We start from the raw sequence: 16455 nt of genomic DNA, 5'->3' as shown, positions 1-16455 counted from the left end.
GTCTGGGACTTGGTGTCACCCTTATTTGGCAAGGGGTACCATCTTTATGTGGACAATTTCTACACAAGTGTGGCCCTAGAACAGATTGGCTGCTGTGGCACCGCGTGAACTAGTCGCGTGGGCTTCCCCCAATGGCTCGTTACCACCCGTCTTGCAAGGGGGGAGAGGGCTGCCTTGTGTAACGAAGAACTGTTCGCAGTGAAATGGAGAGACAAGCGTGACGTTTACATGCTCTCCTCCATTCACGCAGACACGACAATACAAATTGAGCGAGCAACCCGTGTCATTGAAAATCCCCTCTGTGTCCACGACTATAATTTGCTCATGGGAGGCGTGGACTTCAATGACCAGATGTTGTCTCCGTATTTAGTTTCCCGACACACCAGACGCTGTATAAGAAGGTGTCTGTATATTTAATTCAATTGGCTGCATATAATAGTTTTGTTCTCTACAGTAAGGCTGGGAGAATGGGATCCTTCCTCAAATTTCAGGAAGAGATCATCGAGAACCTCCTGTATCCAGAAGGTTCCGTGGCCCCATCCACCAGTGTAGTTAGCCATCTACACGAGCGACATTTCCCCAGTGTCGTTCCTGGTACCTCAACCCAACCGTCACCCCGAAAAAGATGTTGTGTCTGTAGCAGGAGTAGATTAAGGCGTGACACCCGCTATTTCTGTCCTGACTGTCCTGACCACCCTGCCCTATGCTTTGGAGAGTGTTTCCGGAAGTACCACACACAGGTACACTTAGCATAGGGATTGCAACTCACAGGACAGGCACACAGGGCTATTAGGGCCCTTTTACTCACAGCTGCTGCAAACCTCTCCTCTAACCTGGGATAAAGTGCATAATGTACTTCGCCACATCTTTGGGCGATTTGCGCTTTGCACATTGTCCCATGGGGAAGGAGAGGTTTGTCCTATAAAAGGTAAAAAAAATTTAAAAATTTTTTTAAAAAAAGGTAAGCAAAAAAATTAACTTCAGTTCAAAAAGTAAAAAAAAAGTTTATATGTTCTGTTCAAAGGTTATTATAAAGTTAATAAAATTTATTGTATTGCGGCCTGGTTTTTTCTTTTTTGTTTTGTTTTTTTTACCTTCCAAGTGGACCAACCGATCGACTAGCTGCAGCACTGATGTGCATTCTGACAGAAGCATTGCGCTGCTGTCAGATTACACACAAGTCGGTGTATGCGGCGCTGCAAGACGAGATTTCTCCTCTGCAGTAAAAGATACGTTTGCCGAGGCATATGAGCTGAGGAGGTGGCGGTGTTCATATGCTTTGGCAAACACTTTGTATATATAAAAAAAATAAAAAATCCCGGTAATGATTTATTCATCCACATCGATTGATGTGAATGGATAAATCTGGTTTGCCAGGGCATACGAGCTAAGTGGGTATGGATGTTGGGCGGAGCTACTATGTCCTGGCAGACGCCTTTCCCCTCCTTTTTTTTTTTGGGCAGACATTTTTTCATCCACATTGATCGATGCGAATGAAGAAATCTGTGCCGTTCATTTTTTTCTTTCAGCCCAGAGGCTGAACGGAAAAAAAATATCTCATTACCCGTATGCTCAATATAAGGAGAATAGCAGAAACTCCTAATGCTGGCCATACATGTAATGATTGCGGAGACTCTCAAATGCCAGGGCAGTACAAACACCCCACAAATAACACCATTTTGGAAAGAAGACACCCCAAGGTATTCGCTGAGGGGCATATTGAGTCCATGAAAGATTGAAATTTTTGTCTCAAGTTAGCGGAAAGGGAGACTGTGAGAAAAAAACCCATAAAAATCAATTTCCGCTAACTTGTGCTAATTTTTTTTTTCTATGAACTCGCCATGCCCCTCATTGAATACCTTGGGGTGTCTTCTTTCCAAAATGGGGTCACATGTGGGGTATTTATACTGCCATGGCTTTTTAGGGGCCCTAAAGCGTGAGAAGAAGTCTGGGATCCAAATGTATAAAAATGCCCTCCTAAAAGGAATTTGGGCACCTTTGCGCATCTAGGCTGCAAAAAAGTGTCACACATGTGGTATCGCCGTACTCAGGAGACGTTGGGGAATGTGTTTTGGGGTGTCATTTTATATATACCCATGCTGGGTGAGATAAATATCTTGGTCAAATGCCAACTTTGTATAAAAAAATTGGGAAAAGTTGTCTTTTGCCGAGATATTTCTCTCACCCAGCATGGGTATATGTAAAATGACACCCCAAAACACATTCCCCAACTTCTCCTGAGTACGGAGATACCACATGTGTGACACTTTTTTGCAGCCTAGGTGGGCAAAGGGGGCCACATTCCAAAGAGCACCTTTCGGATTTCACCGGCCATTTTTTACAGATTTTGATTTCAAACTACTTACCACACATTTGGGCCCCTAGAATGCCAGAGCAGTATAACTACCCCACAATTGACCCCATTTTGGAAAGAAGACACCCCAAGGTATTCCGTGAGGGGCATGGCGAGTTCCTAGAATTTTTAATTTTTTGTCACAAGTTAGTGGAAAATGATGATTTTTTCTTTTTTTCTTACAAAGTCTCATATTCCACTAACTTGTGACAAAAAATAAAAACTTCTATGAACTCACTATGCCCATCAGCGAATACCTTGGGGTGTCTTCTTTCCAAATTGGGGTCATTTGTGGGGTAGTTATACTGCCCTGGCATTCTAGGGGCCCAAATGTGTGGTAAGGAGTTTGAAATCAAAATGTGTAAAAAATGGCCGGTGAAATCCGAAAGGTGCTTTTTGGAATGTGGGCCCCTTTGCCCACCTAGGCTGCAAAAAAGTGTCACACATCTGGTATCTCCGTACTCAGGAGAAGTTGGGCAATGTGTTTTGGGGTGTCATTTTACATATACCCATGCTGGGTGAGAGAAATATCTTGGCAAAAGACAACTTTTCCCATTTTTTTATACAAAGTTGGCATTTGACCAAGATATTTATCTCACCCAGCATGGGTATATGTAAAATGACACCCCAAAACACATTGCCCAACTTCTCCTGAGTACGGAGATACCAGATGTGTGACACTTTTTTGCAGCCTAGGTGGGCAAAATTTGAAATAAATTTTCTATAATAATTCGTAAACCCCAAAAATCGCATCAAAGCTTTCTGATTCTCCGGTCGGTCCCACTCCAGAACCGCCCGGACCTTTTCGGGGTCCATACGAAAACCAGAATCAGAAAGCATGTATCCCAAGAAAGGAAGCTCTTGCACCGCAAACAAACATTTCTCCAATTTGGCGTATAACTTATTCTCCTGAAGGATCGTCAAAACCTGTCTCTTCAGATCAGGAGAATAAATTAAAAAGTCATCTAGGTAGACTACTACGAACCTCTCCACCAAGTGATGAAAAATATCATTGACGAATCGCTGAAATACCGCTGGGGCATTCGTCAACCCAAAAGGCATTACCAGGTTCTCAAAATGACCCTCGTGCGTATTGAAGGCCGTTTTCCACTCATCCCCCTCCTTGATCCTGATCAGATTGTATGCTCCCCTCAAATCCAACTTGGAGAACACCTTGGCTCCAACAATCTGATCAAAAAGATCAGAGATCAAAGGCAGGGGATATGGATCCTGGACTGTAATACGGTTCAGCTCCCGGAAATCCAAACACGGTCTCAGTGATCCATCTTTCTTCTTCACGAAGAACAAACCTACAGCCACTGGAGACTTAGATGGTCTAATATGACCCTTTGCCAAACTCTCGGCGACATACTTTCGCATGACGTCTCTCTCGGGTTGAGAGAGGTTGTAGAGCCGAGACTTGGGCAACTTAGCCTTAACTTTTTTTTTCTTTTTCTTTTTTCTTTATCACTTCCCCCTGTGGTTCAAAGTACGGACAAGAAAAAACAAAATGACCCCTCTTCCCACAATAGAAACATAGATTGTGCACTTTTCGAAAGTCTCTACTATCCGAATGGCAAGATATCTGACCTAACTGCATGGGTTCCTCCCCTAACCCGGAGTAACAAGCAATATCACCCTGGGCAGCTGGTGAAACAAAACCACACACGGGAGGAATCCCCTGCACAGAGGGACCCTTACACCTCTCTCTGATACGTCTATCCAAACGTATCGCCAAAGACATTGCATTTTCCAAAGTATCTGGGTATTCATGAAAAGCCAGAACATCTATCAACCTTTCAGATAACCCCTGACAAAACTGGCTAGGTAACACGGGGTCGTTTCACCCCGACTCAGTAGCCCACCTCCTAAACTCTGTGCAGTAAACCTCAGCAGTATGTTTACCCTGTAGTAAATTACGTAATTTTGACTCTGCCATCGAAACTCGATCTGGGTCATCGTAAATCAATCCCAGGGCTTTAAAAAATTCCTCCACCGACCGGAGAGCCAGAGAACCGGGCGGCAGGGAAAAAGCCCAGGATTGCGCGTCCCCTTTTAGCAAAGACATGATTATACACACCCTCTGATCCTCATTACCTGATGAAAATGGGCACAATCAAAAGTACAAATTACATGACTCTTTGAAACTGAAAAAATCATCAGTACCCCCTGCAAATTTCTCAGGAAGAGCGACTTTAGTCTCCCCAACAATTTGACCTGTACCTGAAGCCAACACCCTCTGAAACTGTGTGACCATACTACGCAGATCCGCAACCTCCAGGGACAAACCCTGCATGCGGTCAACCAGTGCATCAATTGATGCCATCACATAAACGCTGAGCAATGGCAGTCACAGTATGGCGGATTAAAATGTCACGGCGGACGTGCACAGTATAACAGATAACACACCAACCAGGCTCTGGACGAAAGACAGGGGAAGGGTCACCTCTAGAGTTGAGCGAACACCTGGATGTTCGGGTTTGAGAAGTTCGGTCAAACTTCCCGGAAATGTTCGGGTTCGGGATCCGAACCCGACCCGAACTTCATCCCGAACCCGAACCCCATTGAAGTCAATGGGGACCCGAACTTTTCGGCACTAAAAAGGCTTTAAAACAGCCCAGGAAAGGGCTAGAGGGCTGCAAAAGGCAGCAAAATGTAGTTAAATCCCCTGCAAACAAATGTGGATAGGGAAATGAATTAAAATTAAAATAAAATAAATAAAAATTAACCAATATCAATTGGAGAGAGGTCCCATAGCAGAGAATCTGGCTTCATGTCAGCAGAGAATCAGTCTGCATGTCATAGCAGAGAATCAGGCTTCACGTCACCCACCACTGTAACAGTCCATTGTCAGATATTTAGGCCCCGGCACCCAGGCAGAGGAGAGAGGTCCCATAACATAGAATCTGGCTTCATGTCAGCAGAGAATAAAAGCAACGGAGCGGGGGCGCAGACATAGCGCAGGGCGAGCTGACTTAGGGGGAAGACTGCAGGCTAGGACAGGGTTAAAATTGTCTGGTGGTATGTTAGGGGGTTGGTAGGAGTTAGGTGGGGAGGAGTTGGTTTTCGGCAGGAGGATATAAGATTGGGAGGAGGAGCTTAGGTTCAGTTGCAGCCTTTTCAGCGTGAATTTATTCGACATGGCCTCCTTGGATGAGCTGTTGGGGTCGGTGCGGGCCGTGGTGCAGGTACATGGGGTTGATTTCATGCAGCAGTCTATTCAGGCTGCCCTGCACCCTCCCGCCCCTCCGGTTGCAGTAGCTCGCGCTGTCAGGACCAGGAGATCTGTCCCCCTTGAGCGCTTGAGCCCAGAAGCTACCCCCCGGGTCCGCCGACGCATTAGAAGCCCCGCCAGGGACCCTCCGCTGCGGTCTGAGGTGTCCGTGGCCAGTCGGACCCCCAGGCGCAGCGGGAGGAATTCGGTATCGCGTGGCGGGCCGGCGGGAGAGGGTCAGGCTTCTCCTAGACCCGTCTCCCTTTCCGCAAGGGGGAGGGACCGTTCCCAGGCGGCGACGTCCCCGCGAGATGTCCCGCGCCGGGGTCGAGCCAGGAGGACCTCACCTGTGGGTGGAAGAAGTGTTGCGGCCGGGCTGTCCAGAGGCCTGGGCCTACCTGATGTGGAAGAGCTGGTGTCTCCGGCGCTGCTGCGGATGGATTCGGGCCGGCAGCTGCAGTGTGAAGAGGAGGTGAGCGCAGCGGCAGGCTTGGATGTGGGTGCGTCGCGACCCCTTGTGGTGGGTCGGCGACATTGCAGCCGGACAAATGTCAGGGATAATGCTGGGGCCCTACACCCTGAACGGCGGCATGGTATGGCGGCTTGTGGCCGGATGGCTACAGAGTCCTTAACAATGGAAACAGGAGGGATGCTAGAAATGCGGCCAGAGGATGAGGCCCGCCCGGCTGGGGTTCGGACTGTTACCCTCCCCTCACTTCGGCGCCTTGAGGGGGAGGCTTTGCGTTTGGAGGAAGGAGAATTGGAGTCTGGAGAGTATGTCGTGGCAGGCGGAATGGACGACGTGATTATAGAAGAGGCCGTGCCATGTGGAGCGAGCTCGCCGGTGCGGACATCTGTGAGTGAAGCGGCGGCTGCCGGAGGATCTGTCCGAGGACGGCCAGGTGAGATGACGACGTGTCAGATGCCAGTTGGGGGTCCTGTTCAGTTTAGTGTGGGGGGTTCTTATGTTTTGGCCCGGGAGGTTTTGTCGGGGATGTTGTCATTGTTGTCGCGGTTGGGGTCAGGGGCGCCTTCATCTCCGGCGTCGGTCTGGACGCCTGTGCAGGCAGTGGGGACTTTAGAGCAAGTTACGGTGCAAGGTACGGTTGGTGTGGGGGATAGCGTGGTCGCAGGTGGTGTGCAGGCCTCAGGGGCTGGGGCTGGGGTTAGAGGTGATGTGGGGGATAGCATTCGGTTGGCGGACGCAGCGAAAGGTGAAATTTATGTGTGCTTTGAAGGGCCACTGGGGTCTCATTTGAAGCAGGAAATCAGGGAGAAGATATGGAGGGATGAATATGTCGAAATATTTTCGTTGCTTCCTTTGGAAAAATTTTATTTGGACCGGGGGAAGCCGGATGAAAGTAAAAAAGAGGAGGAGGAAAGGAGGCGGTACAGGTTGATCCCACGTACTTTTCAGAATTGGCTTCAGGCCTTTGCGATTTTGGCCAGTGTGGTTGGGGAAAAATCGCCTGAACATTGCTCTGCACTGTTCTGCTATATGGATGCGATAGGGGAGGCTCATCGGACTTATGGGGGTGTGGCGTGGCTTAGGTATGATGAGCAGTTCCGGCAGCGGAAGGCGGTCAGGCCTAGCATACGGTGGGATCATAAGGACATTGGTCTCTGGATGCGATTGATGGCGGCGCCTAGGAGTTGCCCTCAGCCCTTTCGGGGATCGGCCGGGGGTCCCTCGGCTTCTGAATCGCAGGGAGGAGGTAGAAAAGGCTGTGCAGACTGAACAGGAGGTCAGGGATCAAGACTGGGTGGAAGACGATGCAGGGGACGATGAGGTCCTAGACCCACATGGAATGAAGGTCAAGCCACTGACTTTCACAGTTCGGAGGAAGAGGCAGTGGTGAGACCGAGCCAACAGCGTAGCAAAAGACAAAGAGGGAGTAGTGGGCAAAAGCAGAACACCCGCCTGCTACTGACCGCCGCCATCTGGGACCGAGCACCCCAAAGGCAGCTTCAAGGAGTTCCCTGGCATGGCACTTCTTCAAACAATGTGCTGACGACAAGACCCGAGTGGTTTGCACGCTGTGCCATCAGAGCCTGAAGCGAGGCATTAACGTTCTGAACCTTAGCACAACCTGCATGACCAGGCACCTGCATGCAAAGCATGAACTGCAGTGGAGTAAACACCTTAAAAACAAGGAACTCACTCAGACTCCCCCTGCTATCTCTTCTGCTGCTGCCGCCGCCTCGGCCTCTTCCTCCGCCTCTGGAGGAACGTTGGCACCTGCCGCCCAGCAAACATGGGATGTACCACCAACACCACCACCTGCGTCACCAAGCATCTCAACCATGTCACACGGCAGCGTTCAGCTCTCCATCTCACAAACATTTCAGAGAAAGCGTAAATTCCCACCTAGCCACCCTCGATCCCTGGCCCTGAATGCCAGCATTTCTAAACTACTGGCCTATGAAATGCTGTCATTTAGGCTGGTGGACACACACAGCTTCAAACAGCTCATGTCGCTTGCTGTCCCACAGTATGTTGTTCCCAGCCGGCACTACTTCTCCAAGAGAGCCGTGCCTTCCCTGCACAACCAAGTATCCGATAAAATCAAGTGTGCACTGCGCAACGCCATCTGTGGCAAGGTCCACCTAACCACAGATACGTGGACCAGTAAGCACGGCCAGGGACGCTATATCTCCCTAACTGCACACTGGGTAAATGTAGTGGCGGCTGGGCCCCAGGCGGAGAGCTGTTTGGCGCACGTCCTTCCGCCGCCAAGGATCGCAGGGCAACATTCTTTGCCTCCTGTCTCCTCCTCCTCCTACTCAGCTTCCACCTGCTCATCCAGTCAGCCACACACCTTCACCACCAACTTCAGCACAGCCTGGGGTAAACATCAGCAGGCCGTTCTGAAACTCATATGTTTGGGGGACAGGCCCCACACCGCACAGGAATTGTGGGGGGGTATAGAACAACAGACCGACGAGTGGTTGCTGCCGGTGAGCCTCAAGCCCGGCCTGGTGGTGTGCGATAATGGGCGAAATCTCGTTGCAGCTCTGGGACTAGCCGGTTTGACGGACATTCCTTGCCTGGCGCATGTGCTGAATTTGGTGGTGCAGATGTAGTACAGTTGATATGAACCACATGAAGTTTCACCAAATATCCAGTCTGCAGGTTTGCAATAGGGTCATACCAATATACAGGAGCTGCAGCAATGAGCACTTGTTAAATATAGTTCCATATATTCATAAGCTGTTAGCAGAGAGTCAGGACATGCTAAATAAACCTCTTCAAATGTGCTATTAGATAACTGAGTGGACTCTTCCAGAAAGCCCCCTGTGTATTCTGCTACTTGGTTTGGTCTCCTCAGTGCAGACATTTACTGTGAAGGAGGTAGGATCTCTGTCTAAGTTCTCTAAAGCTAAAGTTCATTTATCTATTGTAAAAAGTTATAATATATACCCATAATAGTTCTGTAGAATGTAAAGAGGTGACTGTATGTTTTTTTTAGCAGCCTTGAAGCCCTGCAGCACATGCTAGGCTGAGTAGATGATGTACAGTTAGAGAGCCATGTGCTCTTCCTAAAATGGCTGTAAGACATGCTGTATTCCAGGTCACCCTGCTGCAATATCTTTGTAAATGATTTTCTCTTGTTCATTTTTCTGTATGCTTTGTTATATCCTGTAACACGTATGTGGGAATGTAATATAATGACTGCCTGCTATGATATAGGTGGGCTGGTGACCTCGCTGTATACCACATAGTGGCAGTGTTTCCCTGTTGTATTACAGGTATGTTGCTGTTATCTTCATATACTTGTTCAATGTAAAATCCACTATACGATCACTGTTTTATAATATATTTAGAGTGCAGACATTTACTGTGAAGGAGGTGGGCTGGTGACCTGGCTGTATACCACATAGTGGCAGTGTTTCCCTGTTGTATTACAGGCTCCAGCCAAGTGCACTCCACCTCAATAAAGCTTTAAACCACAGAAGACCTGAGTGTCGTCCCTTAGAGTCCACTTAGAGTATATGCCTGGAGGAGCTGGTGACCGAGTGAGTGTGAAAGCTGGAGGTGTCGCAGATGGTGCAAGGAAAAGAGGGTTACACAGAAGTTCATTCACAACTACCCCGACATGTCAGAGCTGCTGCATAAAGTGCGGGCCGTCTGTTCGTGCTTCCGGCGTTCACACCCTGCCGCTGCTCGCCTGTCTGCGCTACAGCGTAACTTCGGCCTTCCCGCTCACCGCCTCATATGCGACGTGCCCACCAGGTGGAACTCCACCTTGCACATGCTGGACAGACTGTGCGAGCAGCAGCAGGCCATAGTGGAGTTTCAGCTGCACCACGCACGGGTCAGTCGCACTGCGGAACAGCACCACTTCACCACCAATGACTGGGCCTCCATGCGAGACCTGTGTGCCCTGTTGCGCTGTTTCGAGTACTCCACCAACATGGCCAGTTGTGATGACTCCGTTATCAGCGTTACAATACCACTTCTATGTCTCCTTGAGAAAACACTTAGGGCGATGATGGAAGAGGAGGTGGCCCAGGAGGAAGAGGAGGAAGAGGGGTCATTTTTAGCACTTTCAGGCCAGTCTCTTCGAAGTGACTCAGAGGGAGTTTTTTGGCAACAGCAGAGGCCAGGTACAAATGTGGCCAGACAGGGCCCACTACTGGAGGACGAGGAGGACGAGGATGAGGAGGAGGTGGAGGAGGATGAGGATGAAGCAGGTTCACAGCGGGCTGGCACCCAACGCAGCTCGGGCCCATCACTAATGCGTGGCTGGGGGGAAACGCAGGACGATGACGATACGCCTCCCACAGAGGACAGCTTGTCCTTACCTCTGGGCAGCCTGGCACACATGAGCGACTACATGCTGCAGTGCCTGCCCAACGACAGCAGAGTTGCCCACATTTTAACGTGTGCGGACTACTGGGTTGCCACCCTGCTGGATCCAAGTTACAAAGACAATGTGCCCACCTTACTTCATGCACTGGAGCGTGATAGCAAGATGCGCGAGTACAAGCGCACGTTGGTAGACGCTCTACTGAGAGCATTCCTAAATGCCACAGGGGAACAAGTGGAAGCCCAAGGCGAAGGCAGAGGAGGAGCAAGAGGTCGCCAACGCAGCTGTGTCACGGTCAGCTCCTCTGAGGGCAGGGTTAGCATGGCAGAGATGTGGAAAAGTTTTGTCACCACGCCACAGCTAACTGCACCACCACCTGATACGGAACGTGTTAGCAGGAGGCAACATTTCACTAACATGGTGGAACAGTATCTGTGCACACCCCTCCACGTACTTACTGATGGTTCGGCCCCATTCAACTTCTGGGTCTCCAAATTGTCCACGTGGCCAGAGCTAGCCTTTTATGCCTTGGAGGTGCTGGCCTGCCCGGCGGCCAGCGTTTTGTCTGAACGTGTATTCAGCACGGCAGGGGGCGTCATTACAGGCAAACGCAGCCGCCTGTCTACAGCCAATGTGGACAAGCTGATGTTCATAAAAATGAACCAGGCATGGATCCCACAGGACCTGTCCATCCCTTGTGCAGATTAGACATTAACTACCTGCCCTTAACAATATATTATTGTACTCCAGGGCACTTCCTCATTCAATCCTATTTTTATTTTCATTTTACCATTATATTGCGGGGCAACCCAAAGTTGAATGAACCTCTCTTCTGTCTGGGTGCCGGGGCCTAAAAATATCTGTCAGTGGCCTGTTCCAGTGGTGGGTGACATGAAGCCTGATTCTCTGCTATGATATGAAGACTGATTCTCTGCTGACATGAAGCCTGAATCTCTGTTATGGGTCCTCTCTCCTCTGTCTGGGTGCCGGGGCCTAAAAATATCTGACAGTGGCCTGTTCCAGTGGTGGGTGACGTGAAGCCTGATTCTCTGCTATGACATGCAGACTGATTCTCTGCTGACATGAAGCCAGATTCTCTGTTATGGGACCTCTCTCCTCTGCCTGGGTGCCTGGGCCTAAATATATGACAATGGACTGTTACAGTGGTGGGTGACGTGAAGCCTGATTCTCTGCTATGACATGCAGACTGATTCTCTGCTGACATGAAGCCAGATTCTCTGTTATGGAACCTCTCTCCTTTGCCTGGGTGCCTGGGCCTAAATATCTGACAATGGACTATTCCAGTGTTGGGTGACGTGAAGCCTGATTCTCTGCTATGACATGAAGCCAGATTCTCTGTTATGGGACCTCTCTCCTCTGCCTGGGTGCCTGGGCCTAAATATCTGACAATGGACTGTTCCAGTGTTGGGTGACGTGAAGCCTGATTCTCTGCTATGACATGAAGACTGATTCTCTGCTGACATGAAGCCAGATTCTCTGTTACGGGACCTCTCTCCTCTGCCTGGGTGCCTGGGCCTAAATATCTGACAATGGACTGTTCCAGTGTTGGGTGACGTGAAGCCTGATTCTCTGCTATGACATGAAGACTGAATCTCTGTTACGGGACCTCTCTCCTCATCCTGGGTGCCTGGGCCTAAATATCTGACAATGGACTGTTCCAGTGTTGGGTGACGTGAAGCCTGATTCTCTGCTATGACATGCAGACTGATTCTCTGCTGTAATGAAGCCAGATTCTCTGTTATGGGACCTCTCTCCTCTGCCTGGGTTCCTGGGCCTAAATATCTGACAATGGACTGTTCCAGTGTTGGGTGACGTGAAGCCTGATTCTCTGCTATGACATGAAGACTGATTCTCTGCTGACATGAAGCCAGATTCTCTGTTACGGGACCTCTCTCCTCTGCCTGGGTGCCTGGGCCTAAATATCTGACAATGGACTGTTCCAGTGTTGGGTGTCATGAAGCCTGATTCTCTGCTATGACATGAAGACTGATTCTCTGCTGACATGAAGCCAGATTCTCTGTTACGGGACCTCTCTCCTCTGCCTGGGTGCCTGGGCCTAAATATCTGACAATGGACTGTTCCAGTGTTGGGTGACGTGAAGCCTGATTCACTGCTATGACATGAAGACTGATTCTCTGTTACGGGAGCTCTCTCCTCTGCCTGGGTGCCTGGGCCTAAATATCTGACAATGGACTGTTCCAGTGTTGGGTGACGTGAAGCCTGATTCTCTGCTATGACATGAAGACTGATTCTCTGCTGACATGAAGCCTGAATCTCTGTTATGGGACCTCTCTCCTCTGCCTGGGTGCCTGGGCCTAAATATCTGACAATGGACTGTTCCAGTGTTGGGTGACGTGAAGCCTGATTCTCTGCTATGACATGCAGACTGATTCTCTGCTGACATGAAGCCAGATTCTCTGTTACGAGACCTCTCTCCTCTGCCTGGGTGCCTGGGCCTAAATATCTGACAATGGACTGTTCCAGTGTTGGGTGACGTGAAGCCTGATTCTCTGCTATGACATGAAGACTGATTCTCTGTTACGGGACCTCTCTCCTCTGCCTGGGTGCCTGGGCCTAAATATCTGACAATGGACTGTTCCAGTGTTGGGTGACGTGAAGCCTGATTCTCTGCTATGACATGCAGACTGATTCTCTGCTGACATGAAGTCAGATTCTCTGTTATGGGACCTCTCTCCTCTGCCTGGGTTCCTGGGCCTAAATATCTGACAATGGACTGTTCCAGTGTTGGGTGACGTGAAGCCTGATTCTCTGCTATGACATGAAGACTGATTCTCTGTTACGGGACCTCTCTCCTCTGCCTGGGTGCCTGGGCCTAAATATCTGACAATGGACTGTTCCAGTGGTGGGTGACGTAAAGCCTGATTCTCTGCTATGACATGCAGACTGATTCTCTGCTGACATGAAGCCAGATTCTCTGTTATGGGACCTCTCTCCTCTGCCTGGGTTCCTGGGCCTAAATATCTGACAATGGACTGTTCCAGTGTTGGGTGACGTGAAGCCTGATTCTCTGCTATGACATGAAGCCAGATTCTCTGTTATGGGACCTCTCTCCTCTGCCTGGGTGCCTGGGCCTAAATATCTGACAATGGACTGTTCCAGTGTTGGGTGACGTGAAGCCTGATTCTCTGCTATGACATGAAGACTGATTCTCTGCTGACATGAAGCCAGATTCTCTGTTACGGGACCTCTCTCCTCTGCCTGGGTGCCTGGGCCTAAATATCTGACAATGGACTGTTCCAGTGTTGGGTGACGTGAAGCCTGATTCTCTGCTATGACATGAAGACTGAATCTCTGTTACGGGACCTCTCTCCTCATCCTGGGTGCCTGGGCCTAAATATCTGACAATGGACTGTTCCAGTGTTGGGTGACGTGAAGCCTGATTCTCTGCTATGACATGCAGACTGATTCTCTGCTGACATGAAGCCAGATTCTCTGTTATGGGACCTCTCTCCTCTGCCTGGGTTCCTGGGCCTAAATATCTGACAATGGACTGTTCCAGTGTTGGGTGACGTGAAGCCTGATTCTCTGCTATGACATGAAGACTGATTCTCTGCTGACATGAAGCCAGATTCTCTGTTACGGGACCTCTCTCCTCTGCCTGGGTGCCTGGGCCTAAATATCTGACAATGGACTGTTCCAGTGTTGGGTGTCATGAAGCCTGATTCTCTGCTATGACATGAAGACTGATTCTCTGCTGACATGAAGCCAGATTCTCTGTTACGGGACCTCTCTCCTCTGCCTGGGTGCCTGGGCCTAAATATCTGACAATGGACTGTTCCAGTGTTGGGTGACGTGAAGCCTGATTCTCTGCTATGACATGAAGACTGATTCTCTGTTACGGGACCTCTCTCCTCTGCCTGGGTGCCTGGGCCTAAATATCTGACAATGGACTGTTCCAGTGTTGGGTGACGTGAAGCCTGATTCTCTGCTATGACATGCAGACTGATTCTCTGCTGACATGAAGCCAGATTCTCTGTTACGAGACCTCTCTCCTCTGCCTGGGTGCCTGGGCCTAAATATCTGACAATGGACTGTTCCAGTGTTGGGTGACGTGAAGCCTGATTCTCTGCTATGACATGAAGACTGATTCTCTGTTACGGGACCTCTCTCCTCTGCCTGGGTTCCTGGGCCTAAATATCTGACAATGGACTGTTCCAGTGTTGGGTGACGTGAAGCCTGATTCTCTGCTATGACATGAAGACTGATTCTCTGCTGACATGAAGCCAGATTCTCTGTTACGGGACCTCTCTCCTCTGCCTGGGTGCCTGGGCCTAAATATCTGACAATGGACTGTTCCAGTGTTGGGTGTCATGAAGCCTGATTCTCTGCTATGACATGAAGACTGATTCTCTGCTGACATGAAGCCAGATTCTCTGTTACGGGACCTCTCTCCTCTGCCTGGGTGCCTGGGCCTAAATATCTGACAATGGACTGTTCCAGTGTTGGGTGACGTGAAGCCTGATTCTCTGCTATGACATGCAGACTGATTCTCTGCTGACATGAAGTCAGATTCTCTGTTATGGGACCTCTCTCCTCTGCCTGGGTTCCTGGGCCTAAATATCTGACAATGGACTGTTCCAGTGTTGGGTGACGTGAAGCCTGATTCTCTGCTATGACATGAAGACTGATTCTCTGTTACGGGACCTCTCTCCTCTGCCTGGGTGCCTGGGCCTAAATATCTGACAATGGACTGTTCCAGTGGTGGGTGACGTAAAGCCTGATTCTCTGCTATGACATGCAGACTGATTCTCTGCTGACATGAAGCCAGATTCTCTGTTATGGGACCTCTCTCCTCTGCCTGGGTTCCTGGGCCTAAATATCTGACAATGGACTGTTCCAGTGTTGGGTGTCGTGAAGCCTGATTCTCTGCTATGACATGAAGACTGATTCTCTGCTGACATGAAGCCAGATTCTCTGTTACGGGACCTCTCTCCTCTGCCTGGGTGCCTGGGCCTAAATATCTGACAATGGACTGTTCCAGTGTTGGGTGTCGTGAAGCCTGATTCTCTGCTATGACATGAAGACTGATTCTCTGCTGACATGAAGCCAGATTCTCTGTTACGGGACCTCTCTCCTCTGCCTGAGTGCCTGGGCCTAAATATCTGACAATGGACTGTTCCAGTGTTGGGTGACGTGAAGCCTGATTCTCTGCTATGACATGAAGACTGATTCTCTGTTACGGGAGCTCTCTCCTCTGCCTGGGTGCCTGGGCCTAAATATCTAACAATGGACTGTTCCAGTGTTGGGTGACGTGAAGCCTGATTCTCTGCTATGACATGAAGACTGATTCTCTGCTGACATGAAGCCTGAATCTCTGTTATGGGACCTCTCTCCTCTGCCTGGGTGTCGGGGCCTAAATATATGACAATGGACTGTTCCAGTGTTGGGTGACGTGAAGCATGATTCTCTGCTATGACATGAAGACTGATTCTCTGCTGACATGAAGCCTGAATCTCTGTTATGGGACCTCTCTCCTCTGCCTGGGTGCCGGGGCCTAAATATCTGACAATGGACTGTTCCAGTATTGGGTGATGTGAAGCCTGATTCTCTGCTATGACATGAAGACTGATTCTCTGCTGACATGAAGCCATATTCTTTGCTATGGGACCTCTCTCCAATTGATATTGGTTAATTTTTATTTATTTTATTTTTATTTTAATTAATTTCCCTATCCACATTTGTTTGCAGGGGATTTAACTACATTTTGCTGCCTTTTGCAGCCCTCTAGCCATTTCCTGGGCTGTTTTACAGCCTTTTTAGTGCCGAAAAGTTCGGGTCCCCATTGACTTCAATGGGGTTCGGGTTCGGGACGAAGTTCGGGTCGGGTTCGGATCCCGAACCCGAACATTTCCGGGAAGTTCGGCCGAACTTCTCGAACCCGAACATCCAGGTGTTCGCTCAACTCTACTTTTATTTTGTTAAAAAACAGTTTTGATCCATATGCAAATGACCTGATATGAGTCCTGTATCCGGAGATGAGTCAAGCGGAAAGGAGCCCAGCACCGCCCCGCGTCCTCCGAATCTCCTCCTTGCTG

This window comes from Bufo bufo, chromosome 2, assembly GCF_905171765.1.
Source record: "Bufo bufo chromosome 2, aBufBuf1.1, whole genome shotgun sequence".
Lineage (NCBI taxonomy): Eukaryota > Metazoa > Chordata > Amphibia > Anura > Bufonidae > Bufo > Bufo bufo.
Note: the sequence above shows the minus strand (reverse complement) of the source record.